The sequence below is a fragment of the Lolium rigidum genome, chromosome 2, assembly GCF_022539505.1.
Source record: "Lolium rigidum isolate FL_2022 chromosome 2, APGP_CSIRO_Lrig_0.1, whole genome shotgun sequence".
Classification (NCBI taxonomy): Eukaryota; Viridiplantae; Streptophyta; class Magnoliopsida; order Poales; family Poaceae; genus Lolium; species Lolium rigidum.
In genome coordinates, this window is record NC_061509.1 from 183473117 (window position 1) to 183500657 (window position 27541).

The 27541-nt window shown below is 46.8% G+C and overlaps 1 pseudogene; it reads left to right on the forward strand.

Moving 5' to 3' along the window:
* Positions 1-74: 74 nt before the first annotated feature.
* LOC124687810 lies at positions 75-27541 on the forward strand (annotated as a pseudogene).

The following is a 27541-nucleotide window of genomic DNA, read 5'->3' on the forward strand; positions in this document are numbered from 1 at the left end:
TCCGTCGCGTCGCGCCCCTGTCCCATGAATGCCCACGCTTCTTGATTCAGCTCTGCTCCTCGCCGCCGACTGCCATGGTGAGCACGGCGCCCTTGCCCTCCCCACTGGCACCGCAGCTGAGCCTGCCAGACCTCAAGGCCCTCTCGGTACTTGGCCACGGCGCCAGAGGCGTGGTCTTCGACGTCGTGCCCGTCGCCTCAGCCACGGGCAAGGGCTGCTCTGGCGACCAGCACATGGCACTCAAGGTGATGTCCCGCGCCGGCGGCGACGGCCTCCGGAGGGTCTGCTTCGAGCACGACGTTCTGCTCGCGCTCTGCCACCCGCTCCTCCCCTCGCTCCGCGGCGTCGTGGCCACCGACGCCGTCATTGGCTTCGCCATCGACTGCTGCGCCGGCGGGGACCTGAACTCCCTTTACCGGCGCCAGTCCGGGCAGGCGTTCTCCGACCTTGCCATCCGCTTCTATGCAGCCGAGCTGGTGTTGGTTCTCGAGCACCTCCATGGCCTCGGTGTCGTGTACCGCGACGTCAAACCGGACAACGTCCCCATCCAGGGCTCTGGCCACATCATGCTCGTTGACTTCGACCTCCACCAGCCTCACCCGCCACCCCATGACACTGCTTCTCCATCTCCCGCTAGCTCGCTTTTGCCCAATTCCTCACACCGCTGAAAGCACAAGAACAACAGCCCACGGGTCATCGAACACTTGATCTCCTCCTGCTGCGTAGCCTCGCTGGAGTCATCCCCTCCACCTCTAGGAGGGCCTCTCCCGCCTCGTCGTCCTCCTGCTGCTCGTCTCCTGGTCCCGGCGTGCGAACGACGATGTGCCATGTACCTAGCCCAAGACATTGACAATCCAAGCCCAGAACGAAGAAAGGCCCAGCTGAAGCCCAGGTGTCTCCAGCTCGTGACGGAAGGATGCGGTACTAAGCGAGTAGAGAGAGACGAGGGGAATATGCTGAATGACTATTGTAAACTCGAACACGGCTTTTGCCTGTGCTCTTCTCTTCTTCCTCCCAACTCTAGCCAGATCTTGAATCTGTAGATTATCCGACGTTTCTACGCTATCTGGTGTGGTGCCATTAGCTAGGTTCCATCTGGTATCAGAGCCGTTCGTTCCAGCGGATCGGTGATATTCTCCACAAAAACTCCACAGAAATTTTTCTATCAAATTGGGTGTGTTGAGGATTTGGAGGCGAATCAAGTCATCGGCAGGCAGGTCGGGATCTCTCAGTAATCCCTGTCTGTACGAGTGAATTGCGACGGTGGTGTGCGGTTGCTACCTCTTGAGCAGCGCGGGTGGCGTTCGTCTTCGGAGGAGGGGAAATTCGGCCACGGATCCAGTGAAATCGGAGGTTGCCGCGCCATACTCTGGGCCGGTGGTCAAATCCCTGTCGATTGCTGGTTCGGCGTGGTTCAGGAGGCGTGTACTGGTTGATTGCAGAGGAAAGCCTTTGGCTAGTACTCGTCGACCACGGTGGCGGTAGACCAAGGTGCAGCAACGGCGAGAGGATCTACTCTCACGGTACAGATGGGGTCTGTTGAGCAAGGCGTCGCTAATCAGGCCAAGGCGATCGCGGACCATGAGGCGCAACTGCGCCAACTGGTGATTGGCCTTACCAAATCGGCAGAGACGGCCGCGCGGAACACAGAATCCTGTCAGGCCCTTTCAGTCACCACGGAGAGGCTACTCAAGCAACAGGATGTGATCAACAACAAAATTGATGCAGTTGATTCACATGTGGAAAGCATCAACAAGCGCCTTGCTTCCTTGGAGGAGACGATCCACACAACGCTCGAGCACTCCTCCGGCCCAGATGGGCACCGTGAAGAATTAGAAACCCAGGGTGCTGCTGCAAAGCGTACACTGGAAAATGGTCAGTATTCGACTATCAAATCTCGTTATGATGCTGGTCCATCTCGTGATAATTCTCCCAGGCGTAGTAGATACCCTAGAGATACTAGCAACAATGAGTTTCCTATGCCTAAAACTAATTTCCCTAGATTTGATGGCACACACCCAAAAATGTGGAAGGAGCAAGCCGAGAAATACTTCCACATGTTCCATGTACCAGAGGAGTACAAAGTAGATAATGCCACTCTCCATTTTAAGGGCAATGCTGCCTTATGGTTACAGACATATGAGGCACAACATGACATAGATAGTTGGGCTCAGTTGTGTGTAGCTATATGTCACAAATTTGCTAAGGATCTTTATTATACTGATATGAGCAGAGCTTTAGACATAAGGCAAACTAGTGATGTAGCTACCTATCAGTAAGAATTTGAGAATCTTATGCATCAATTGTTAGCACATAACTCTGCAATAGATGAAACCTTCTTTGTAGCCAAATTTGTTAAAGGGCTCAAGCGTGATATTAGAGCTGTAGTAGTTATACATCAGCCTAGAACTGTTGATGCTGCGATATCCTTGGCATTATTACAGGAAGCTCAATTGCAAGATGATAGAAGGGGTCGTTATGAAGTAAAGAAATGGCATAACAGAGCCGGTCCTGGCCAGTTGGGTGTTCATCCAGCAGAGAAGGAAGCACCACCAGACAAACCAGCTGCAGCTCCTGTGCCTAATAAGTTTGCTGAATTAAGAAGACAAATGAGAGAAATGAATGAATGTTTTAAGTGTGGAGGAAAATTTGTTCCAGGTCACAAGTGTCCTAAGCAAGTGGAATTATCTGTAATTGCTGAAATCTGTGAAGCTCTTGATGTCAGCAGCGACTACGAATCTGAGGGAACGGATACTTCTTCTGAATCAAGCGGGGACACAAGCCCTTGTGAAGCTATGAGTCTTTCTCCTGCAGCCATTCACGAAACTACTAGTAAGAGAACCATGAGGTTGTTGGGTCACATTGGAAAACAACAAATTCTTATACTTATTGATTCTGGCAGCTCAGGCAATTTCATCAGCCAAGAATTAGTGAACTCTCTCCAGCTACCAGTTCAAGAGGCTTCTCCAGTGCAAGTCACTATTGCTGATGGAAAGCAATTGCTCAGCAATCAGGGTTTACCTCAACTGAAGTGGGGAGTGCAGCAACATAAGTTCACAACTCCTGTAAGAGTTTTACTATTGAAGTGCTACGACATGATACTGGGGATGGAATGGTTGGAATCTTGTAATAAGGGCAAGATGTTTGTGGACTGGACAAGAAAGAAAATGCGTTTCAAGCATGAAGGACAGAGAATTACCTTGAGAGGGATAAATGCCAACAACAACTACTGCCCTACAATTTCCTCAGCTGAATTACATCAGATGGTTCAAAGTGGTGCAGTGGCTCAGTTGATAGCCTTGGACATGCTCTCTGATCCAGTGGTACAACAAGAACTTCGTGCACAAGTCAAGCAATTGTTGGAAGATAATGCGCAGTTGTTCCAAGAATCAACATAATTACCTCCCTCAAGGTCATTTGATCATGCAATTCCGTTGGTGCCTGGAGCTGTTCCGGTGCAGAAGAAACCATAGAGATATGCGCCATCACAGAAAGATGAATTGGAGAAACAAATCAATGAAATGATCAGGAAAGGAGTAATTCAACCTAGTCACAGTCCCTTTGCTTCTCCAGTTATTCTTGTAAAATAGAAAGATGGTGGATGGAGGATGTGTGTGGACTATCGATACTTGAATGCATTGACAGTAAAGAACAAATATCCCCTACCTATAGTGGATGAACTATTAGATGAGTTGGCAGGGGCTCAGTTCTTTACAAAGCTGGATTTGCGAAGTGGCTATCATCAAATAAGATTGGTGGAAGGTGAAGAGTATAAGACTGCCTTCAAGACACATAATGGTCACTGGGAATTCAAAGTGATGCCATTTGGGCTAACAAATGCACCTGCAACCTTTCAAGCAGCGATGAATACCTTATTTGCATCCTTGCTAAGGAAAGGGGTGTTAATTTTCATGGATGACATTCTGATTTACACACCAACTTTGGATGAACATATCCGGCTGTTACAGCAAGTGTTTACAATATTGCAACAACACAAGTTGTTTGTCAAGCAGTCTAAATGCTCATTTGCTCAGTCACAACTAGAGTATTTAGGGCATGTGATCAGTGCTAAAGGAGTCGCCACGGACCCATCAAAAATCCAAGCTATCAAGAATTGGTCGATACCAAAAACAGTCAAGCAAGTTCGGGCATTTCTGGGAATTGCGGGTTATTACAGGAAATTCATTGAGCACTATGGTAGTATCAGTAAGCCATTGACCGAGTTGTTGAAAAAGGATGTTCAGTTTGTTTGGTCCTCTGTTGCACAAACAGCTTTTGACACATTGAAGCAGGCCTTGATAGCAGCCCCAGTTTTGGCTTTACCTAATTTCAAATTACCGTTTGAAGTTCACACTGATGCATCTGGGGTGGGTATTGGAGCAGTGTTGAGTCAGCAAGGGCACCCTATTGCCTACTTAAGCAAAGCATTAAGCTCAATGGCAAAGGCTTTATCAACATATGAGAAAGAGTGTTTGGCACTAATTCTAGCAGTGGAGAAATGGAAGTCTTACTTGTAGCATAAGGAGTTCATTATATACACTGACCATAAAAGCCTCACTCATCTCGAATCTCAACATCTCACCAACTCTATTCAACACAAACCCTTCTGCAAGTTGTTGGGTCTAAATTACAAGGTGAAATACAAAGAGGGAACCAGCAACAAAGTGGCCGATGCATTGTCTCGCTGTGTAGAGACAGCTGAAGTTGCAGCCATGTTTGTGAATAAACCAAGGTGGTTGGAAATTATTGTGGAAAGTTACAATACAGACCCTCAAGCCAAAGAACTATTGACACAGCTCAGTGTTAGCAGTCCAAATGCTCATGGCTATGCACTCTACGATGGAGTTATCAAGTATAACAACAGGATTTGGCTAGGAAACCATAAAGAAGCCAAAGATGCTATTATGTTAGCACTACATAACAGTGGAATTGGGGGCCACAGTGGGTTCACAGCAACATATAACAAGATTCGTGCTCTGTTTGCTTGGAACCATATGAAACAGGACATCAAGACATATGTGGCACATTGTACAGTTTGTCAGCAAGCAAAATCTGAACATGTTGGCAGCCCAGGACTGCTACAGCCTCTCCCAATACCACACAAGGCATGGGAGATCATTAGCCTTGACTTTGTGGAAGGGTTGCCCAAGTCCAGCAAGTATGACACAATTCTTGTGATAATTGATAAATTTACAAAATATGGTCACTTCATTCCTCTATCTCACCCGTACACAGCTCTCAGAGTGGCTCAAGCATATGTTGACCATGTTTACAAGTTGCATGGGTTACCAAAAGTCATCATATCAGATAGAGATAAGGTTTTCACAAGTTTGTTCTGGCAGCAACTATTCAAGATCACTGACACCACATTAAACATGAGCTCCAGCTACCATCCGCAAACGGATGGACAAACCGAGAGGTTAAATCAATGCATGGAGACTTACCTGCGGTGCATGACTCAAGCTTGTCCACAGAAATGGGCCAAGTGGCTACCATTAGCCGAGTTTTGGTATAACACAACGTTTCATTCAGCTCACGGGAAATCGCCTTTTGAAGTGTTATACGGCTATAAACCAACACACTTTGGGTTGCAAGATATATCTGTGCATGATGCAACAGTGGTACCTGATCTAGAATCTTGGCTCAAGGACAGGGATGATATGCAACGTCTAGTACAGAAAAATTTGCTTCGTGCTCAGCAGAGAATGAAAAGTCAGGCTGACAAACACAGGGTGGAAAGACAATTCAAAGAAGGTGATCAAGTTTACCTCAAACTGCAGCCGTATGTGCAGACATCCTTGGGCAACAGGTCAAATCAAAAGCTGAGTTATAAATACTTTGGGCCGTACACTGTATTACAGCGAGTTGGAGCTGTTGCCTATAAACTGCAATTACCTGTTGGCAGCAAAATACACCCAGTGGTGCATGTGTCACTACTGAAGCAAGCCCTACCCAGTAACACAGTGGTTTAACCGGATTTGCCGTCTCAGTGTCATTCAATGAGTGAAAAAACCACACCGCTTCAGGTACTGGATACTAACATCATAACATCTGGGCATAAACAAGTATGTTTGGTGCAGGTTCAGTGGTCAGGATTTCCAACTTCCTGGGCGACCTGGGAGAATGAACAGCGGCTTCACCAAGAGTATCCAAATGCACCTGCCTGGGGACAAGCAGGTCCTAAGGAGGGGGGAATGCCATGTACCTAGCCCAAGACATTGACAAGCCAAGCCCCGAACGAAGAAAGGCCCAGCTGAAGCCCAGGCACTAGTGGAAAACAGGGCTTCCGTGGGAGCCTTTTGTCGCGGGCGCGCCTGCACCCGCGACAAATGGCCTGGCCACGTCGCCCCGAAACCATGTGGAGCGGGCAGGGCCTTTTGTCGCGCCCTTTTGTCGCGGGCCGTATTACGACCCGCGACAAAAGGGGTCCGAGGGCTGGCGCCTCCTCGTCGGCACCCCTTTTGTCGCGGGTCGTAATACGGCCCGCGACAAAAGGGCCATGCCTATATATATAGAAGCAGCCAGCCACCCCCCACCTCATTTTTTCCTTGGTGGTGAAGGTGGAGATGTATGCTAGCTCATTTTTTCTACATGTGCACAAGAGGTGTTTGATGGAATGCTTGTGAGAGGGATGCCACTTGGTTTTATTTGATAAGATTTCTCCTCTTTTTGATCCTAAAAGGTTAGCAACTATTTTCTCGACTATATATATATGCATAGTCCGTACAATACTAATTTTAGCAAGGTGATTGCATCCGATACATATATAATTGTACTTATGATGCGAGATGAGTCATCCATGGATGTACGGTAACCGATGTGCTCCCGCTTTCAGAGAGGGCGTGAATTCTTTCCTGCTTGTGGCCGAGGCCAACAAGTCGAAGCAAGGTTTTATGTGCTGTCCATGTCTAAAATGTAAGAACGAGAAGGATGTCTCTTGCTCAAGAGACATTAACAGCCACCTGCTTCGGTTTGGATTCATGTCCAGCTATAATGTTTGGACCAAGCACGGAGAAGAAGGGGTTATGATGGAAGACGGCGATGAGGAAGAAGATAATGATGACCAGTACCGATCTATGTTCTCTCGAATGCTTTGATACCGCAATGGACGACAATGAAGAAGAAGGAGGTGAAGAACGAGGCATCGGATGATCCCGTTGATGATGATCTTCGTCGGGCCATTTCTAATGCAAGAAGAGAGCTGTGGCACGGATAAGGAGAGGTTGCGGTTCGACAAGATGTTAGAGGACCACCACAAATTGTTGTACCCGAGGTTGTGAAGATGGGCATAGAAAGCGCGGTAGCATATTGGAATTGCTGAAATGGAAGGCGAGAGGTCGGTGTGACTGACTCGGGATTTGAGAAATTGATGATAATATTAAGGAAGTCTGTTTCCAAGAAATAATGAATTGCCCGTCGGTACATATGAAGCAAAGAAGCTTGTCCGCCCTCTAGGATTAGATGTGCGGAAGATACATGCATGCATTAATGATCGTATCCTCTACCGCGGTGAGAAGTACGAGAATTTGAATAAATGTCCGATATGTGGTGCATTACGGTATAAGATCAGAAAAGATGACCCTGGTGATGTTGAGGGCGAGGCACCCAGGAAGAGGGTTCCTGCGAAGGTGATGTGGTATGCTCCAATAATACCACGGTTGAAACGTTTGTTCGGAAACAAAGATCATGCCAAGTTGTTGCGATGGCACATGGAAGAACGTAAGAAAGACGCGATGTTGAGGCACCCCGCTGATGATCGGCAGTGGAGAAACATCGGGAGAGAGTTCCCGGATTTTGCAGGTGAGGCAAGGAACTTATACTTTGGTCTAAGTACAGATGACATGAATCCTTTTGGGGAGCAGAGCTGCAGCCACGGCACCCGGCTCGTGACTCTATGTATCTACAACCTTCCTCCTTGGTTGTGCATGAAGCGGAAGTTCATTATGATGCCGAGTGCTTATCCAAGGCCCAAAGCAACCGGGCAACGACATTGATGTGTACCTAAGGCCATTAGTCGATGAACTTTTGGAGTTGTGGGCCAAACCAGGTGTACGTGTGTGGGATGAGCACACGGAGCAAGAATTTGACCTACGAGCGTTGCTATTCGTAACCATCAATGATTGGCCTCGCTCTCGGTAACATTTTAGGACAGACGAACAAAGGTTACAATGCATGCACACACTGTTTAGATGAGACCGAAAGTAAATATTTGGGAAAAAGCGAGAAAAGTTGTGTACCCGTTCAATCGTCGTTTCTTTCCGCGCAAGCATCCCTTAAGGAAAAAAGGCAAGCATTTCGATGGCGAGGCGGACCGCCGTCCGAAGCTTCGTCCCCGTAGTGGTGCTGATATATTTGACATGGTCAAGGATTTAAATGTTATCTTTGGAAAGGGTCCAGGCAGTCGACCTGTTCCGAAAGACGATGACGGACACGCGCCCATGTGGAAGAAGAAATCTATTTTTTGGGAGCTAGAATATTGGAAAGTCCTGGAAGTCCGCTCCGCAATCGACGTGATGCACCCGACCAAGAATCTTTGTGTGAATATTCTAGGTTTTCCGGGCGTGTATGGAAAGACAAAAGATACACAGAAGCACGGGAGGACCAGGAACTTCATAAAGGACGAAACGGCAATCATCCAGGGCAGTTTGTAGGGCCTGCCAGCTACGCTCTTACCAAACATGAGAAGGAGATCTTTTTTGAAGCCCTATTCAGTATCAAGGTTCCGTCTGGTTTCTCGTCGAATATAAAGGGGATAGTAAATATGAAGGAGAAAAAATTCCAGAACCTGAAGTCCCATGACTGTCACGTGCTTATGACACAATTGCTTCCGATTGCATTGAGGGGACTTCTACCAGAAAATGTTCGACTAGCCATTGTGAAGATATGTGCATTCCTCAACGCAATTTCTCAGAAGGTAATTGATCCAGAAACTTTGTCAGGATTACAGGAAGATGTGGTCCAATGTCTTGTCAGCTTCGAGTTGTTGTTCCCACCATCCTTCTTCAATATTATGACGCACCTCCTCGTTCACCTAGTTGAAGAGATTAGAATTCTCGGTCCGTATTTCTACACAATATGTTCCCCTTCGAGAGGTTCATGGGAGTCTTAAAGAAATATGTTCATAACCGAGCTAGGCCGGAAGGAAGTATCTCAAAGGGCTACGGAACTGAGGAGGTCATTGAGTTTTGTGTTGACTTTCTTCCTGACCTTAAGCCGATTGGTGTTCCTGAATCTCGGTATGAGGGAGGCTGACTGGAAAAGGCACACTAGGAAGGAAAGCAACGGTGTGGAGGGACAAGATTTCTTTCAATCAAGCACACTACACAGTTCTATACAATTCCAGCTTGGTGGCTCCGTACATCGAGAAACATAAGAATGTTTTACGAGAAATAAACCCGGGCCAGCCCGAGTCCTTGATTACACGTCAACACATGAATACCTTCGGCAGTTGGTTGCAAAGACATCTCATTAATGACCCATCTGTTGTGGAGCAGCTGTACTTGTTGGCCAGGTTACCATCTTCAAACATATGTACATTCCAAGGGTACGAGATAAATGGGAATACATTTTACACGATCGACCAAGATAAAAAGAGCACCAACCAAAACAGCGGTGTCCGCTTCGATGCAAAAGACGAGAATGGGCGGACCACCACATATTATGGATACATAGAGGAGATATGGGAACTTGACTATGGTCCCACTTTTAAGGCCCCTTTGTTTCGGTGCAAATGGGTGAAGCTCAGCGCTATACATATTGACGATAAGTACGGTATGATAACAAGTGGATCCCAACAATCTTGCGTACTGGACGAGCCTTTTGTCCTAGCCAGCGAGGTGGCTCAAGTTTTCTACGTGAAGGACATGTCTAGCAAATCAAGAAAAAGAAATCAACAAAAGAATACATCAACCGAGGAGCCAAAGCGCCACATAGTTCTTTCGGGGAAAAGAAACATCGTGGGAGTGGATGACAAGACAGACATGTCGGAAGATTATAATAAGTTTAAAGAAATTCCGCCCTTCACGGTGAAAATTGACCCAAGCATCTTGCTAAATGATGAAGATTCTCCATGGCTACGGCGTAGAAGATCACAACACTAGATGGCGATGTAATAATGTATTCTTCATATATAGTTCCCAAGACAATCTCTACATTTATGTAATAATGAGAACCCTTTCCCCAACACTCGTTAGAGGAGACGGAGTCTTTCACGGGCTTGCATGGAAATTTTTCGAGGAGCAGCTTCCGAAGATGCCGTAGGGCGTGTGCACCAACGACATCTTCGAGAAGCTGCGCCACGGGAGGTTTCCCAACCCTTTCCTTCATCCATGGGAATGAAACTGTTCTTGGCTTGTTGATCCGCTTGGCAAGGCGTATCGATGCTCCTTTTATAGGAACGGCACCGCTTCTACTTTGTCTTATTCCTTCGACAGGCCGTCGTGCGCTACATGCTTTATCTCATCGAGCAGTGCATCCACCCACGCATCCTTATCCTGCCGACACCTTTAGTCGCGGTTGCAGCCACCAACCGTGACAAAAGGTTACTGACACATCCTTATCCTGCCGACACCTTTAGTCGCGGTTGCAGCCACCAGCCGTGACAAAAGGTTACCGACACATCCTTATCCTGCCGACAGCTTTAGTCGCGGCTGCAGCCACCAACCGTGACAAAAGGCCCTCCTAGATAAGCCTCCCCCAGTCTTTTGTCGCGGTTTGAGCCTCCACCCGGGATGAAAGTTTCGCGCGCCACTTCGTTCCCGCCTATTTTCTTCCCGCATTCCCGCCATTTTTCCACTATATATATGTAGGCTTGGACTCATATCCGCAAACCTCATCACTCTCTCCCATGGCTTCCATCGTATGTCTAACACCCCGGGAGGCGGAGGCGCTTTGCGCCTCGAACTACCCCCGCCCGCCCGGCTACCGCGTCCCGACCGGCTGGTTGCTTGAGCGTCGGAGGCGTACCGGTCCCTCCTATCCCTCTTGGTGTGCCACGCGAGATGGCCATCATGAACCACTACTATTTCGAGCTCACGCCCGAGCAGGCGGAGGAATCCCCGGTGGCATCCCGACTACAGCCCGACTTGGGACAGCTTCTTCATCAATCGGCGTGAGAGGGCGGTTGCCGAGTACGAGGAGGACGGCCCGCCTCCTTCGAACTTCAACGAGGCCGGCCGTCGGATGTGGTGGCGCAGCCGGACTCTCCGAGCGTCCCGGCCTATCGTGGCCCCCGCCTGCGCTACCCTCAATCCCAGCCCCACGCGTGCTCACCCGCCGAGGTTGGACAACCGCGACCCCGATGCTAGCGACGATGACGTCGGCGACTATGATGACTACAGTGGCGAGTATTATAGGGCTAGGCACGACTATGATTGAATGGCTCCAACATTCGAATCTGGCCATGTATCTTAATTTTCAGTTGAGCTCTGTAGTTTAATTTCAGTTCAATCGTAATAAATTTCGTGTCAACCACTTTATTGAACAAAACCAACCGACATCGACTTTATAAACTAAATTTAAACTAATAGAACCGACAACGACTTTATTGAAATTACAATAAAATAGATAAATTACTAGTCTAGTCTCTACTCGTCGTCGGAGGTTGTCTCCGTCCAAATGTCCTCCCACCGAGGGTCGTTTTCGGTCCAAGTTGTATTCGAGTTCTCGAGCTCGAAGGCGGCGACGGCCCGACGGTGGCGCCTGTCGGACCTGCGTTGTGCCATAAGGTTAGCAAAGAACGCGTCGGTGTTGTCGGCATCGTTGGGGAACTGCGCCCTCCACTGGCGCATCAACTGCTCGTCGCGCTCGGCGATGGCGATCATGCGCTGCACCTGGCGGTGCCGGCGACGGTCCTCGTCGTCGACGAGGCACGGCGGCGGCGCGAGGAACTCCGCCTCCTCTAGCGATTCAACATCCGGGAAGTTCATGTCTCGCCCTGGCCGCCGAAAGCGCCACGCCGCCGCGTCGTAAGCACGCGCCGCCAGCTCCGGCGTGTTGTACGTGCCGAGGGTGAGGCGGAAGCCAGCGGCGCGTATCTCGGCGGTGAACCTACCGCTCGGACGCACTCGAACGCCACGGAAACCGGACGCCCCTCAACGACGTGGAGGCATGCTGGAGATAAATGAGCGGAGGCGGTGGAGACGTGTGGTTGCGCCCGCACTCGTCGCTCTATATAGCGCACGCGGGCAGCGACGGGGCGAGGCACGTGGAAGCGGCGGCGACACGTGGCGAGGCACGTGTAAGCTACGGCTACACACGTCGCACGCGGGCAGCGACGGGGCGAGGCACGTGGAAGCGGTGGCGACACGTGGAGAGGCACGTGTAAGCCACGGCTACACACGTCCCACGCCGGCAGCGACGGGGCGAGGCGCGTGGAAGAGGCGGCGACACGTGGCGAGGTGAAACCTTACTCGGTGTCACTCCGCATATCATTAGGGGTGAAACATACACGACTATGTTCATTGTGAGATGCAACTAGTTATATGGATGTCATATTCATGTTCATTGTATTTTTCTGACAAATTTTCATATATAACACTTTTCTATTTGATTTACCATTTAAAAGTTATTGAAATAAGAAAAAACAAAAAAGAAAAAAAGAAAAAAGAAAAAAAAACAGAGCTGATCCGTGTCCAACGGCTCCAGGCCGTTGGATTCAAACGGCCGGAGCCGTTGGATGCGGAGTGCCACGGATCGGCCAAAGGGCCTTTTGTCGCGGGCGGTGGCTCAACCCGCAACAAAAGACCCCCCTTTTGTCGCGGGTTGAGCCACCGCCCGCGACAAAAGACCCCCCCAGTATATAACCTCCGCGCGTCGCGGGCCAAGCCAGAACCCGCGACGACCAGGAGGCCAAACCCTAAGTGCGCGCCGCCAGGCTGCCGGATTGCGCCGCCGCCGCCGCCGACGCCCTCAGCCGCCGTTCGCGCGCTCCTCCGCCGACGCTCCATCGCCGCCGACGCCTGCGCGCTCCTCCGCCTCCTCTGCCGCCTCGACTCCAGCGCCGCGGCCAACTGTGCCGCCGACGCTCCACCGCCTCGACCGCGCGCCGCCGCCCATACGCGCCGCCGCCGACGCTCCACCGCTGCAAGGTAGCGCGCCGGCACCCCCGCTGCCTCTCTGCCGCCGCCGCCGTTTTTTTTTTTGTATAGTTTTTTTGTATATAGTTAATTATTAGTATCGTTTAGTTAGTTTGTATATAATTAACTATATAGTTTAGTTAGTTTGTACATAGTTTAATTAGTTAGTTAGTTAGTATAGTTTAGTTAGTTTTTTTGTATATAGTTGGGAGTGGTGTTTTGGAACATGGGAGCATATGCTCCCTATATTTTGAAATGCATCTTACACATATTTTAAATTTCAAAAAAATTGAAACAAAAAATTCGCACGTACATCTTCACGTGCTACGCGCTCACAAAGTCGTTTCATAAAAAATGAACTTATCATTTGACATGTGTAAAAAAGACAAAATTCAGTGCTGAAAACAATGCTTTTCACAGGATAAGTTTTCTCTTTTTTACATAGGCCACAAAAAATATTATTTTTTCGTGAAACTCGACGCATACACATATATTATGGAGATGTACATGTAGAATTTTTCGTCAAAATTTTTCCACACTTCAAAATATGTTTTATTGGTAGAGGGAGCATACGCACCCGGGAGCCGAATTGAATTTCCGGTTTAGTTAGTTTGTATATAGTTAATTAGGTTTTATTTCATTTGTTTTATGTAATTAGTAGTTAGTTAGTATATGTATTTAGTTTAGTTTTTTAGTATATGTATTTAGTTAGTTATTTAGTGTATTTAGTTATAGTTAGTTTAAAATTAATCGCCCTCGACTCCCTCTCGCGAACACCCCCGACGCCGACACCGGCCCTCTCCTCTCCCTCTCGCGTAATCGCCCTCGTCCCGTGCTCCCTCTCCCTCTCGCGATCACTCGACGCCGCAACTCCCCTCTCTCTCCCTCTCCTCTACCTCTCGCGAACACCCGAGCCTCTCGCAAACCCCCGACGCCGACACTGGCCCTCTCCTCTCCCTCTCGCGTAATCACCCTCGTCCCGTGCTCCCTCTCCCTCTCACGATCACTCGACGCCGCAACTCCCCTCTCTCTCCCTCTCCTCTACCTCTCGCGAACACCCGAGCCTCTCGCAAACACTCGTCGCCGACACCCTGATGGCGTGTATTTCACACGTTCGTTGGGCAACCCCAAGAGGAAGGTATGATGCGCACAGCAGCAAGTTTTCCCTCAGAAAAGAAACCAAGGTTTATCGAACCGGGAGGAGCCAAGAAGCACGTTGAAGGTTGATGGCGGCGGGATGTAGTGCGGCGCAACACCAGGGATTCCGGCGCCAACGTGGAACCTGCACAACACAACCAAAGTACTTTGCCCCAACGAAATAGTGAGGTTGTCAATCTCACCGGCTTGCTGTAACAAAGGATTAACCGAATTGTGTGGAAGATGATTGTTTGCAAGAGAAAACAGTAAAAACAAGTATTGCAGCAGATTTGTATTTCGAGTATTAAAGAATGGACCGGGGTCCACAGTTCACTAGAGGTGTCTCTCCCATAAGATAAAAGCATGTTGGGTGAACAAATTACAGTCGGGCAATTGACAAATAGAGAGGGCATAACAATGCACTACATGGCATGATAAGTATAGTGAGATTTAATTGGGCATTACGACAAAGTACATAGACCGCCATCCAACTGCATTTATGCCTAAAAAGTCCACCTTCAGGTTATCGTCCGAACTCCTTCCGGTATTAAGTTGCAAAGCAACGGACAATTGCATTAAGTATGGTGCGTAATGTAATCAACAACTACATCCTCGGACATAGCGCCAATGTTTTATCCCTAGTGGCAACGACACAGCACAACCTTAGAACTTTACGTCATTGTCCCGGTGTCAATGCGAGGCATGAACCCACTATCGAGCATAAATACTCCCTCTTGGAGTTAAAAGCAAAAACTTGGCCAGAGCCTCTACTAGTAACGGAGAGCATGCAAGATCATAAACAACACATATGTAATAACTTGATAATTAACATAACATGGTATTCTCTATCCATCGGATCCCGACAAACACAACATAGAGTATTACGGATAGATGATCTTGATCATGTTAGGCAGCTCACAAGATCCAACAATGAAGCACAATGAGGAGAAGACAACCATCTAGCTACTGCTATGGACCCATAGTCCGGGGGTGAACTACTCACTCATCACTCCGGAGGCGACCATGGCGGTGTAGAGTCCTCCGGGAGATGAATCCCCTCTCCGGCAGGGTGCCGGAGGAGATCTCCAGAATCCCCCGAGATGGGATCGGCGGCGGCGGCGTCTCAGTAAGGTTTTCCGTATCGTGGTTTTTCTCCTCAGGGGTTTCGCGACGGAGGCTTTAAGTAGGCGGAAGGGCAGAGTCGGGGGGCTAACGAGGGGCCCACACCACAGGGCGGCGCGGGCCCCCCCTTGGCCGCGCCGCCTTGTGGTTTGGCCACCTCGTGGCCCCACTTCGTATGCTCTTCGGTCTTTTGAAGGTTCGTGGCGAAATAGGCCCCTGGGTCTTTGTTTCGTCCAATTCCGAGAATATTTCGTTACTAGGATTTCTGAAACCAAAAACAGCGAGAAAACGAGAGCGGCACTTCGGCATCTTGTTAATAGGTTAGTTCCGGAAAATGCACGAATATGACATAAAGTGTGCATAAAACATGTAGGTATCATCAATAATATGGCATAGAACATAAGAAATTATCGATACGTCGGAGACGTATCAAGCATCCCCAAGCTTAGTTCTGCTCGTCCCGAGCGGGTAAAACGATAACAAAGATAATTTCTGAAGTGATATGCCATCATAACCTTGATCATACTATTTGTAAACATATGTAGTGGATGCAGCGATCAAAACAATGGTAATGACATGAGTAAACAACTGAATCATAAAGCAAAGACTTTTCATGAATAGTACTTCAAGACAAGTATTAATAAGTCTTGCATAAGAGTTAACTCATAAAGCAATAAATCAAAGTAAAGGTATTGAAGCAACACAAAGGAAGATAAATTTCAGCGGTCGCTTTCAACTTGTAACATGTATATCTCATGGATAATTGTCAACATAGAGTAATATAACAAGTGCAATATGCAAATATGTAGGAATCAATGCACGGTTCACACAAGTGTTTGCTTCTTGAGGTGGAGAGAGATAGGTGAACTGACTCAACATAAAAGTAAAAGAATGGTCCTTCAAAGAGGAAAGCATCGATTTCTATATTTGTGCTAGAGCTTTTATTTTGAAAACATGAAACAATTTTGTCAACGGTAGTAATAAAGCATATGAGTTATGCACATTATATCTTACAAGTTGCAAGCCTCATGCATAGTATACTAATAGTGCCCGCACCTTGTCCTAATTAGCTTGGACTACCGGATCTTTGCAATGCACATGTTTTAACCAAGTGTCACAATGGGTTACCTCCATGCCGCTTGTACAAAGGTCTAAGGAGAAAGCTCGCATTTTGGATTTCTCGCTTTTGATTATTCTCAACTTAGACATCCATACCGGGACAACATGGACAACAGATAATGGACTCCTCTTTAATGCATAAGCATGTGGCAACAATTATTATTCTCATATGAGATTGAGGATATATGTCCAAGACTGAAACTTCCACCATGATTCATGGCTTTAGTTAGCGGCCCAATGTTCTTCTCTAACAATATGCATGCTCCAACCATAAAGGTGGTAGATCTCTCTTACTTCAGACAAGACGGACATGCATAGCAACTCACATGATATTCAACAAAGAATAGTTGATGGCGTCCCCGAAGCATGGTTATCGCACAACAAGCAACTTAATAAGAGATAAAGTGCATAAGTACATATTCAATACCACAATAGTTTTTAAGCTATTTGTCCCATGAGCTATATATTGCAAAGGTGAATGATGGAATTTTAAAGGTAGCACTCAAGCAATTTACTTTGGAATGGCGGAAAAATACCATGTAGTAGGTAGGTATGGTGGACACAAATGGCATAGTGGTTGGCTCAAGTATTTTGGATGCATGAGAAGTATTCCCTCTCGATACAAGGTTTAGGCTAGCAAGGTTATTTGAAACAAACACAAGGATGAACGGTACAGCAAAACTCATATAAAAGACATATTGTAAACATTATAAGACTCCATACCGTCTTCCTTGTTGTTCAAAACTCAATACTAGATGTTATCTAGACTCTAGAGAAACCAAATATGCAAACCAAATTAGCAAGCTCTAAGTGTTTCTTCATTAATAGGTGCAAAGTATATGATGCAAGAGCTTAAACATGAGCACAACAATTACCAAGTATCAAATTATCCAAGACATTTTAGAGTTACTACATGTAGCATTTTCCAATTCCAACCATATAACAATTTAACGAAGAAGAAACTTCGCCATGAATACTATGAGTAGAGCCTAAGGACATATTTGTCCATATGCTACAGCGGAGCGTGTCTCTCTCCCACAAAGTGAATGCTAGGATCCATTTTATTCAAACAAAACAAAAACAAAAACAAACCGACGCTCCAAGCAAAGTACATAAGATGTGACGGAATAAAAATATAGTTTCGGGGGAGGAACCTGATAATGTTGTCGATGAAGAAGGGGATGCCTTGGGCATCCCCAAGCTTAGACGCTTGAGTCTTCTTATAATATGCAGGGGTGAACCACCGGGGCATCCCCAAGCTTAGAGCTTTCACTCTCCTTGATCATATTGCATCATACTCCTCTCTTGATCCTTGAAAACTTCCTCCACACCAAACTCAAAACAACTCATTAGAGGGTTAGTGCATAATAAAAATTCACATGTTCAGAGGTGACACAATCATTCTTAACACTTCTGGACATTGCATAAAGCTACTGGACATTAATGGATCAAAGAAATTCATCCAACATAGCCAAAGAGGCAATGCGAAATAAAAGACAGAATCTGTCAAAACAGAACAGTCCGTAAATATGGATTTTATTAGGCCACCAGACTTGCTCAAATGAAAATGCTCAAATTGAATGAAAGTTGCGTACATATCTGAGGATCATGCACGTAAATTGGCTTAATTTTCTGAGCTACCTACAGGGAGGTAGACCCAGATTCGTGACAGCAAAGAAATCTGGAACTGCGCAGTAATCCAAATCTAGTACTTACTTTTCTATCAAAGACTTTACTTGGCACAACAAAACTCAAAACTAAGATAAGGAGAGGTTGCTACAGTAGTAAACAACTTCCAACACACAAATATAAAACAAAAATACTGTAGTAAAAACATGGGTTGTCTCCCATAAGCGCTTTTCTTTAACGCCTTTCAGCTAGGCGCAGAAAGTGTAACTCAAGTAACATCGAGAGATGAATCATCAACATCATAATTTGTTCTAATAATAGACATAATGTAACTTCATTCTCTTTCTAGGGAAGTGTTCCATACCTTTCTTGAGAGGAAATTGATATTTAATATTACCTTCCTTCATATCAATAGTAGCACCAACGGTTCGAAGAAAAGGTCTTCCCAATATAGTGGGGCAAGATGCATTGCATTCAATATCCAAGACAACAAAATCAACGGGGACAAGGTTATTGTTAACCATAATATGAACATTATCAACTCTCCCCAAAGGTTTCTTTTAGCATTATCAGCGAGATTAACATCCAAATAACAATTCTTCAATGGTGGCAAGTCAAGCATATCATATACTTTTTTAGGCATAACAGAAATACTTGCACCAAGATCACATAAAGCATTACAATCAAAATCTTTGACTCTCATTTTAATGATGGGCTCCCAACCATCCTCTAGCTTTCTAGGAACAGAAGTTTCAAGTTTTAGTTTCTCTTCTCTAGCTTTTATGAGAGCATTTGTAATATGTTTTGTGAAAGCCAAGTTTATAGCACTAGCATTAGGACTTTTAGCAAGTTTTTGTAAGAACTTTATAACTTCAGAGATGTGGCAATCATCAAAATCTAAATCATTACAATCTAAAGCAATGGGATTATCATCCCCAAGGTTGGAAAAAATTTCAGCAGTTTTATCACAAGCGGTTTCAGCAGTTTTAGCGGTTTCGAGGTAATTTTGCGCGCTTTGCACTAGGAGTAGAAGCATTGCTAACACCAATTATTTTACCATTAATAGTAGGAGGTGCAGCAACATGTGAATCATTAGCATTGCTAGTGGTGGTAATAGTCCAAACTTTAGCTACATTTTCCTCTTTAGCTAGTTTTTCATTTTCTTCTCTATCCCACCTAGCACGCAGTTCAGCCATTAATCTTATATTCTCATTAATTCTAACTTGGATGGCATTTGCCGTAGTAACACTTTTATTTTCAATATCCCTATTAGGCATAACTTTCGATTTCAAAAGATCAACATCAGAGGCAAGACTATCAACTCTAGAAACAAGAATATCAATTTTATTGAGCTTTTCCTCAACAGATTTGTTAAAAGCGGTTTGTGTACTAATAAATTCTTTAAGCATGGCTTCAAGTCCAGGGGTGTATTCCTATTATTGTTGTAAGAATTCCCATAAGAATTAGCATAACCATTACCATTATTATAAGGATATGGCCTATAGTTATTACTAGAATTGTTCAGATAAGCATTGTTGTTGAAATTATTATTTTTAATGAAGTTTACATCAACATGTTCTTCTTGAGCAACCAATGAAGCTAATGGAACATTATTAGGATCAACATTAGTCCTATCATTCGCAAGCATAGACATAATAGCATCAACCTTATCATTCAAGGAAGAGGATTCTTCAACAGAATTTACCTTCTTACCTTGTGGAGCTCTTTCTGTGTGCCATTCAGAGTAATTAACCATCATGTTATCAAGGAGCTTTGTTGCTTCACCAAGAGTGATGGACATAAAGGTACCTCCAGCAGCTGAATCCAATAAATTCCGCGAAGAAAAATTTAGTCCTGCATAGAAGGTTTGGATGATCATCCAAGTAGTCGATCCATGGGTTGGGCAATTTTTAACCAAAGATTTCATTCTTTCCCAAGCTTGAGCAACATGTTCATTATCCAATTGTTTAAAATTCATTATGCTACTCCTCAAAGATATAATTTTAGCAGGGGGATAATATCTACCAATAAAAGCATCCTTGCATTTAGTCCATGAATCAATACTATTCTTAGGCAGAGATAGCAACCAATCTTTACCTCTTCCTCTTAATGAGAAAGGAAACAATTTTAATTTTATAATGTCACCATCTACATCTTTATACTTTTGCATTTCACACAATTCAACAAAATTATTAAGATGGGCAGCAGCATCATCAGAACTAACACCGGAAAATTGCTCTCTCATAACAAGATTCGAGTAAAGCGAGGTTTAATTTCAAAGAATTCTCGCTGTGTAGCAGGTGGAGCAATAGGTGTGCATAGGAAATCATTATTATTTGTGCTAGTGAAGTCACACAACTTAGTATTTTCGGGGTAGCCATTTTAGCGAGTAGTAAATAAAGCAAACTAGATAAAGTAAATGCAAGTAAACTAAATTTTTTGTGTTTTTGATATAGAGTGCAAGACAGTAAATAAAGTAAAACTAGCAACTAATTTTTTTGTGTTTTGATATAATGCAGCAAACAAAATAAAGCAAGACAAAAACAAAGTAAAGAGATTGAGAAGTGGAGACTCCCCTTGCAGCATGTCTTGATCTCCCCGGCAACGGCGCCAGAAAAAGAGCTTGATGGCGTGTATTTCACACGTTCGTTGGGCAACCCCAAGAGGAAGGTATGATGCGCACGGCAGCAAGTTTTCCCTCGAAAAGAAACCAAGGTTTATCGAACCGGGAGGAGCCAAGAAGCACGTTGAAGGTTGATGGCGGCGGGATGTAGTGCGGCGCAACACCGGGGATTCCGGCGCCAACGTGGAACCTGCACAACGCAACCAAAGTACTTTTCCCCAACGAAACAGTGAGGTTGTCAATCTCACCGACTTGCTGTAACAAAGGATTAACCGAATTGTGTGGAAGATGATTGTTTGCGAGAGAAAACAGTAAAAACAAGTATTGCGGCAGATTTGTATTTCGGTATTAAAGAATGGACCGGGGTCCACGAGTTCACTAGAGGTGTCTCTCCCATAAGATAAAAGCATGTTGGGTGAACAAATTACGGTCCGGCAATTGACAAATAGAGAGGGCATAACAATGCACATACATGGCATGATAAGTATAGTGAGATTTAATTGGGCATTACGACAAAGTACATAGACCGCCATCCAAGCTGCCTCTATGCCTAAAAAGTCCACCTTCGGGTTATCGTCCGAACCCCTTCCGGTATTAAGTTGCAAAGCAACGAGACAATTGCATTAAGTATGGTGCGTAATGTAATCAACAACTACATCCTTGGACATAGCGCCAATGTTTTATCCCTAGTGGCAACAACACAGCACAACCTTAGAACTTTACATCAGCTGTCCCAGGTGTCAATGCGGGCATGAACCCACTATCGAGCATAAATACTCCCTCTTGGAGTTAAAAGCAAAAACTTGGCGGAGCCTCTACTAGTAACGGAGAGCATGCAAGATCATAAACAACACATATGTAATAACTTGATAATTAACATAACATGGTATTCTCTATCCATCGGATCCCGACAAACACAACATAGAGTATTACGGATAGATGATCTTGATCATGTTAGGCAGCTCACAAGATCCAACAATGAAGCACAATGAGGAGAAGACAACCATCTAGCTACTGCTATGGACCCATAGTCCAGGGGTGAACTACTCACTCATCACTCCGGAGGCGACCATGGCGGTGTAGAGTCCTCCCGGGAGATGAATCCCCTCTCCGGCGGGGTGCCGGAGGAGATCTCCAGAATCCCCGAGATGGGATCGGCGGCGGCGGCGTCTCGGTAAGGTTTTCCGTATCGTGGTTTTTCTCCTCGGGGGTTTCGCGACGGAGGCTTTAAGTAGGCGGAAGGGCAGAGTCGGGGGGCTAACGAGGGGCCCACACCACGGGCGGCGCGGGCCCCCTTGGCGCGCCGCCTTGTGGTTTGGCCACCTCGTGGCCCCACTTCGTATGCTCTTCGGTCTTACGGAAGGTTCGTGGCGAAATAGGCCCCTGGGTCTTTGTTTCGTCCAATTCCGAGAATATTTCGTTACTAGGATTTACTGAAACCAAAAACAGCGAGAAAACGAGGAGCGGCACTTCGGCATCTTGTTAATAGGTTAGTTCCAGAAAATGCACGAATATGACATAAAGTGTGCATAAAACATGTAGGTATCATCAATAATATGGCATAGAACATAAGAAATTATCGATACGTCGGAGACGTATCACACCCTCTCCCTCTCGCAAACACGTGTCGCCGATTAGGGTTAGGGTTTGGTTTGTGTTTGATTAGGGTTAGGGTTTGGTTTGTGTTTGATTAGGGTTAGGGTTAGAACATGTACTTATCGATTTAATTCTTTTGCGAAACAATGGATCAATTCGAACGGGACTTGGAACAGGAAGACATATTCGCGGACATAATCCGCGATGGTACGAAGCCGACCGAGAAGACCGCGACTCCGGTGATGGAGAAGCCCGCGGCTCCGGTCATGGAGAAGCCGACGGCTCCGGTCATGGAGAAGCCGATGGCTCCGGTGACGGAGAAGCCGACGGCTCCGGTGACGGAGAAGCCGACGGCTCCGGTCATGACGAGGTATTAATGGAATTCTATATGTACATATGTATTGAGGCATTAGTATAGAGGCGTTAATGCAATTCTATATGTATTCTCTTAGGCCTCCGAAGATAAGATAGAGAAACGAGGCCCGACAAAGAAGTTGACCAAAAAAGACCAGTTCACAATTGAAGCTATATCACCGGAAGGCCAACCGGTGGTACCCGCGAATGTCGGAGTGACATTCAAAAATCAGTGCGGAGTTGTGGTTAGAGATCGTATCCCGATCACTGTCAGAGAATGGAACAAGACCAAGAATGTGACCGAAAATCAGGTTGCCGATAGGTACAAAGACACACTTTTCGAGCGACCTCATGGCACATTTCACTTTGCCAGATTTGGGATCGGAGTATGAGAATGCTAAGCAGCGGGCGCTAGTGAAGAAATGGGCTCTTAAGAAGATGGGGGAACTTTTCCGGGCGTATAAGAACCGGTTATGGAAAAATTATAAGAAAGACAAGAAGCCTCCATTATTCGAGAACTACCTAGCGAAGCGGAGCATAAGCTGGGAAGAATTTGTGAGGTACAAAGAATCAGAGGAGGCTGTGAACCTGTCAACGAAAAACAAGAAGAATGCAAGCGAAAAGAAATATCACCATCATACGGGGCGAGGGGGCTACGGAGTAGCCATGCCTAAGTGGGATGCACAAGAGGCTGAGATGGAGCTGAACGGGATCACTCCAGAACCCACACGAGAAGGATGGGACACTAGGGCTCGAAATTGGTTCCTCGCGCATGGCTGTGAGTATGACATGAAGACAGGGAACATTGTTGAAAGTGACACCAGGGTTAGGGTACCCGGGCAAAAATGGATTGAAGTGACGACGAGATATAAAGGCGGGAAAACTAAAGTTTGCTCCCGATAGAGAGAAAGACTTGCTGACGCTTGTCCTCGGTAATCCCGAGAAGGGAGGACGAACAAGAGGCTTCGGCCCTAGTGTTCCATGGTCGCTTGGGTTTCCGGCCGACGCGGAGACTTATAGAAGCCGAGCGAGAGCTAAACAACGCCAGCTGGAGGTGCAGAATGACCAGATGGCCGAGTTCCAACGCCCGACTTGACCGGCAGCGGCGGGAGCTTCAGCAGCGGCAGCGGGAGATAAATGAACTAAAAGGACAGCGCCCGCCGGATAATACCGCTGACATATCTCGGCGACGAGACGACGAGCGTGGCCGACTCGGAGGCCCCTTCTACACGGATGATGATAGATGCCGGTCTGGCGACCCCTTGGATGGAATCAAGGAGCAAACACCTTGTGATCTCCATGAGGTGTTCGGGAAGGTTTACGTTAAGGTGGCGGTCGGCTATGTCGACCGGCATTTGGACCTGAAGGTGAGCCGGCAACATGGCATGGCAATCCGATTCCAGCTGGCTATGCTCGTGTCGGGGTGGATTCGGTTGTCCCGTCGTGGGGGACATTGGAGCTCGATATCCCTGGAGGTGATGGGGGGCTTACACTCGGAGAGGTGCTTTGGGAGAAATCATTCTGCTGGGAAAAGAAGAACATCGAGGCTGCCGGGCTGGGTAGCACCTAGTACCGGTCGTCCCGAGCAGGTCACCATCACCTCCTCCGGGTGATCGCAGGCCACCATCACCTCCTCCCTACCGATCACATGTCGCCACCATCACCCCGTGGGTACGACGTCGACCACGACATCGGTAGTCCATCTCCATCTCCAGCGCCGCCGCCTCCGCCCAAAAGACTCGGAATGCACCCAGCCGGAAGCGTTTCAAGAGTCCTGTCCGCAAGATGTCGCCCCTCCCAAAAGTACCAAAGGTTCCCCCCCCGTCCTTACGATCGTACCCCGGAGGAAAATGATGCCATTGTTAAGAAAATCAATTATGATTTTTTCATAAGCCAAAACCTCCTGCGCCGAGCCATACACGAGAGAAGCAAATAGAATATGCTACTAGTTTTCTGAACACACCATCGCAGTATGAGTTACACGAGAAGAAGGATGACTATACACGCACTCTTGCGAAGGTAATTGACCAAAAGAAGGCTGAAAAGGCTAAGGAGAAGGACATTGCTGGCACGAGCAAATCATCAGCTAGAAGTGCAGCTGAGAATAAGTCAACTTCAACAAGTGCACCCCTCAAGGCCAAGCCAACGACAAAAGGCAAAAAGAGAAAGGAAGTTCCCCCCTCGGTGCTCAGCCCAAACAATCGATCCCGAGCACTCAAAGTGCTTAATGTTCCCAAGGTGTACCAGGAACATGGTGGTATCGATATGGAAGAAGCTGCAAGGCTAGCGGCTTCATGTTCGGTTACCGTGGAGGAATTGCTACTTGCAGCGAGATGCTGCACTACCCATTGCTGATATAGCTCCTAAATTTGTCTACGGGGCCGACTTGGTCAGCGAGAGAGCAGCTGCATAAACTGCCAACACATATGCGGAATTTGCATCGGTGGTACCTTGATGCATGCAAGGAGAACATAATGTACATCGTGGCGAGTATACCATGGGAATATTACTACCGAAAGGAGGAGATCCATATTGAGATGAATGAACTCCGGCGGTTATTCAATCTAGATGCCCTCGACAAATCTCTCATGAGTTGCTATTGCTTGTAAGTTGTTAACTACATATAAGTTCATTTTCATTCAGTTCATGTTCGTTTTCATTGCATATATATACTCATTATATCTTATGTGTTCTCTTATGCGGACGAAGATCGGTGAATGCAAAAGTAATAATATTATCAATGTTGGGTTTATTGACCCGGATAAAATACATGTTGAAACGGTGAAGCATAAACGCGAAGAAACGGGGGAAACCTACTAAGGTTTTTGAGGGAGCAATATTTCTGTGATTCAATATTGTTTCCTTACAACTACGAGTGAGATTCTTAATGATCTTTTATGCACATTCAATTTTTCTTACTCGATGTTAAGTGTAATTCCTGACGTATATGCATAACATGTGCAGCTTCCTTTGGATTCTACTAGACATTCAACCTGATAAGGGAATAGTTGAAGTAAAAGACCCACTGAGTAGAGGCGTGGACGGGTTCCAGGACTTGCAGAAGTTGCTCCAAGTGTAATTTCCTTCATCGCCGCGCTTTATCTTTCGTGAGATATCAATTAATTATCCACTCATTCAATCATTCTTTTGCCTGGCAGGGCTTGGCAAGCTTTGAAGAATCATCATAAGGAGATTACCTTTGCAAAGAAGCTAACATTTACTCCTGTACCGTGCCCCCAGCAGCCACAAGGGACGAATCTATGTGGATACTACGTTTGCGAGTCCATTCGCATGTTAACCACTGAGAAGCAGAACAAAAATAAATTCGACGTAAGCAATAACATTCACAAATTTATTTATTATCATCAATATTTCGTTATCAAGACTGATATAGTCATACTCATCTCATTTTCGTATATAGGTCGACTTCATGCGGGACGAGACTCCAACCAAAGGAACACGCACTAGGAATCGCGGAGGAGCGGCGGGACTTTTGGTTAGAGAAGTAATAAACAACAAAGGCTTGTTTAGTCCAAATATATGCTCTACCTCCAAATAGACGGTCGTTAGTACCGCTTGTCGATCGTGACCTCCATGTATATATGTAGGGAATCTACGAATATGTGTAAGGGGAATCGACTTTTGCTTCCAATATTTGTTTGATCGATCTATATATATATATATATTATATTGAATGAACGTGTACAACTTCTAGTAGCGTACAAATATATGCAACTTTTATTTTCGAACGAAAAAAATGAAATAACAGGCGGTCGGTGGCGGGGGAGGGGTGATGCACCCCTCAAACCCTAAAGCGACGGCGTTGTGCGCGCGCCACGTATAGGGCCTTTTGTCGCGGGTGGTAATACCGCCCGCGACAAAAGGGCCTGTGCCGTGCGCGCCCCGCAGCTGCCACGTGGTGGACCTTATGTCGCGGATCGTAAGCGACCCGCGACAAAAGGTGGACCCTTTTGTCGCGCCTCCGTTGTCGCGGCTGGCCGCCCGCGACAAAAGACCCTTACCACCCGGAACAAAAGGCCTGTTATCTACTAGTGAGGTGTCTCCAGCTCGTGACGGAAGGATGCGGTACTAAGCGAGTAGACAGAGACGAGGGGAATATGCTGAATGACTATTGTAAACTCGAACACGGCTTTTGCCTGTGCTCTTCTCTTCTTCCTCCCAACAACTCTAGCCAGATCTTGAATCTGTGGATTATCCGACGTTTGTACGCTATCTGGTGTGTTGCCATTAGCTAGGTTCGTCACACGATGCTTGCGAAGTCGAACTCGTTCGTCGGGATGGAGTACTATGTGGCGCCTGAGGTCGTGTCCGAGAGTGGGCACGACTACGCGGTGGACTGGTGGGGCCTTGGGGTGGTGGTCTATGAGATGTTGTATGGGTGCACGCCGTTCCGGGGCAGGAGCCGGCGGGAGACGTCCTGCCGCGTGCTCACCGCCCGGCCCGAGCTGCCGGGCCCGCCGACGCCGCTGCGCAACCTCATCACGGGGCTCCTGGAGAAGGACCCCGGCAAGCGGCTCGGCGCCCGCGGCGTGAGGCGGCACGCCTTCTTCCGTGGCGTGCGCTGGGACCGCGTGCTCGACGTGGCACGACCTCCGTTCATCCCGACGTCGGACGACGGCGGTGCAGGCTCGGGGCAAAAGGCCGAGATGCTCAACATCGAGAAGGTCGTGTGTGAGGCGTTCGCCTCGAGTGCCCTCGGCGGGACCGTGCCAGAGGAACAAAAGCCTGACGGCAGCGACAACGATTTCTCCACGTTTTTCTGAGTTTTTGTTTCGGATGATCAACTGTGCAGCCGTACAAACCAACATGTATGTCCGTCTAATTGTATTTTGAACCATTCAAAAAGAATTGTACTATTTTGTTA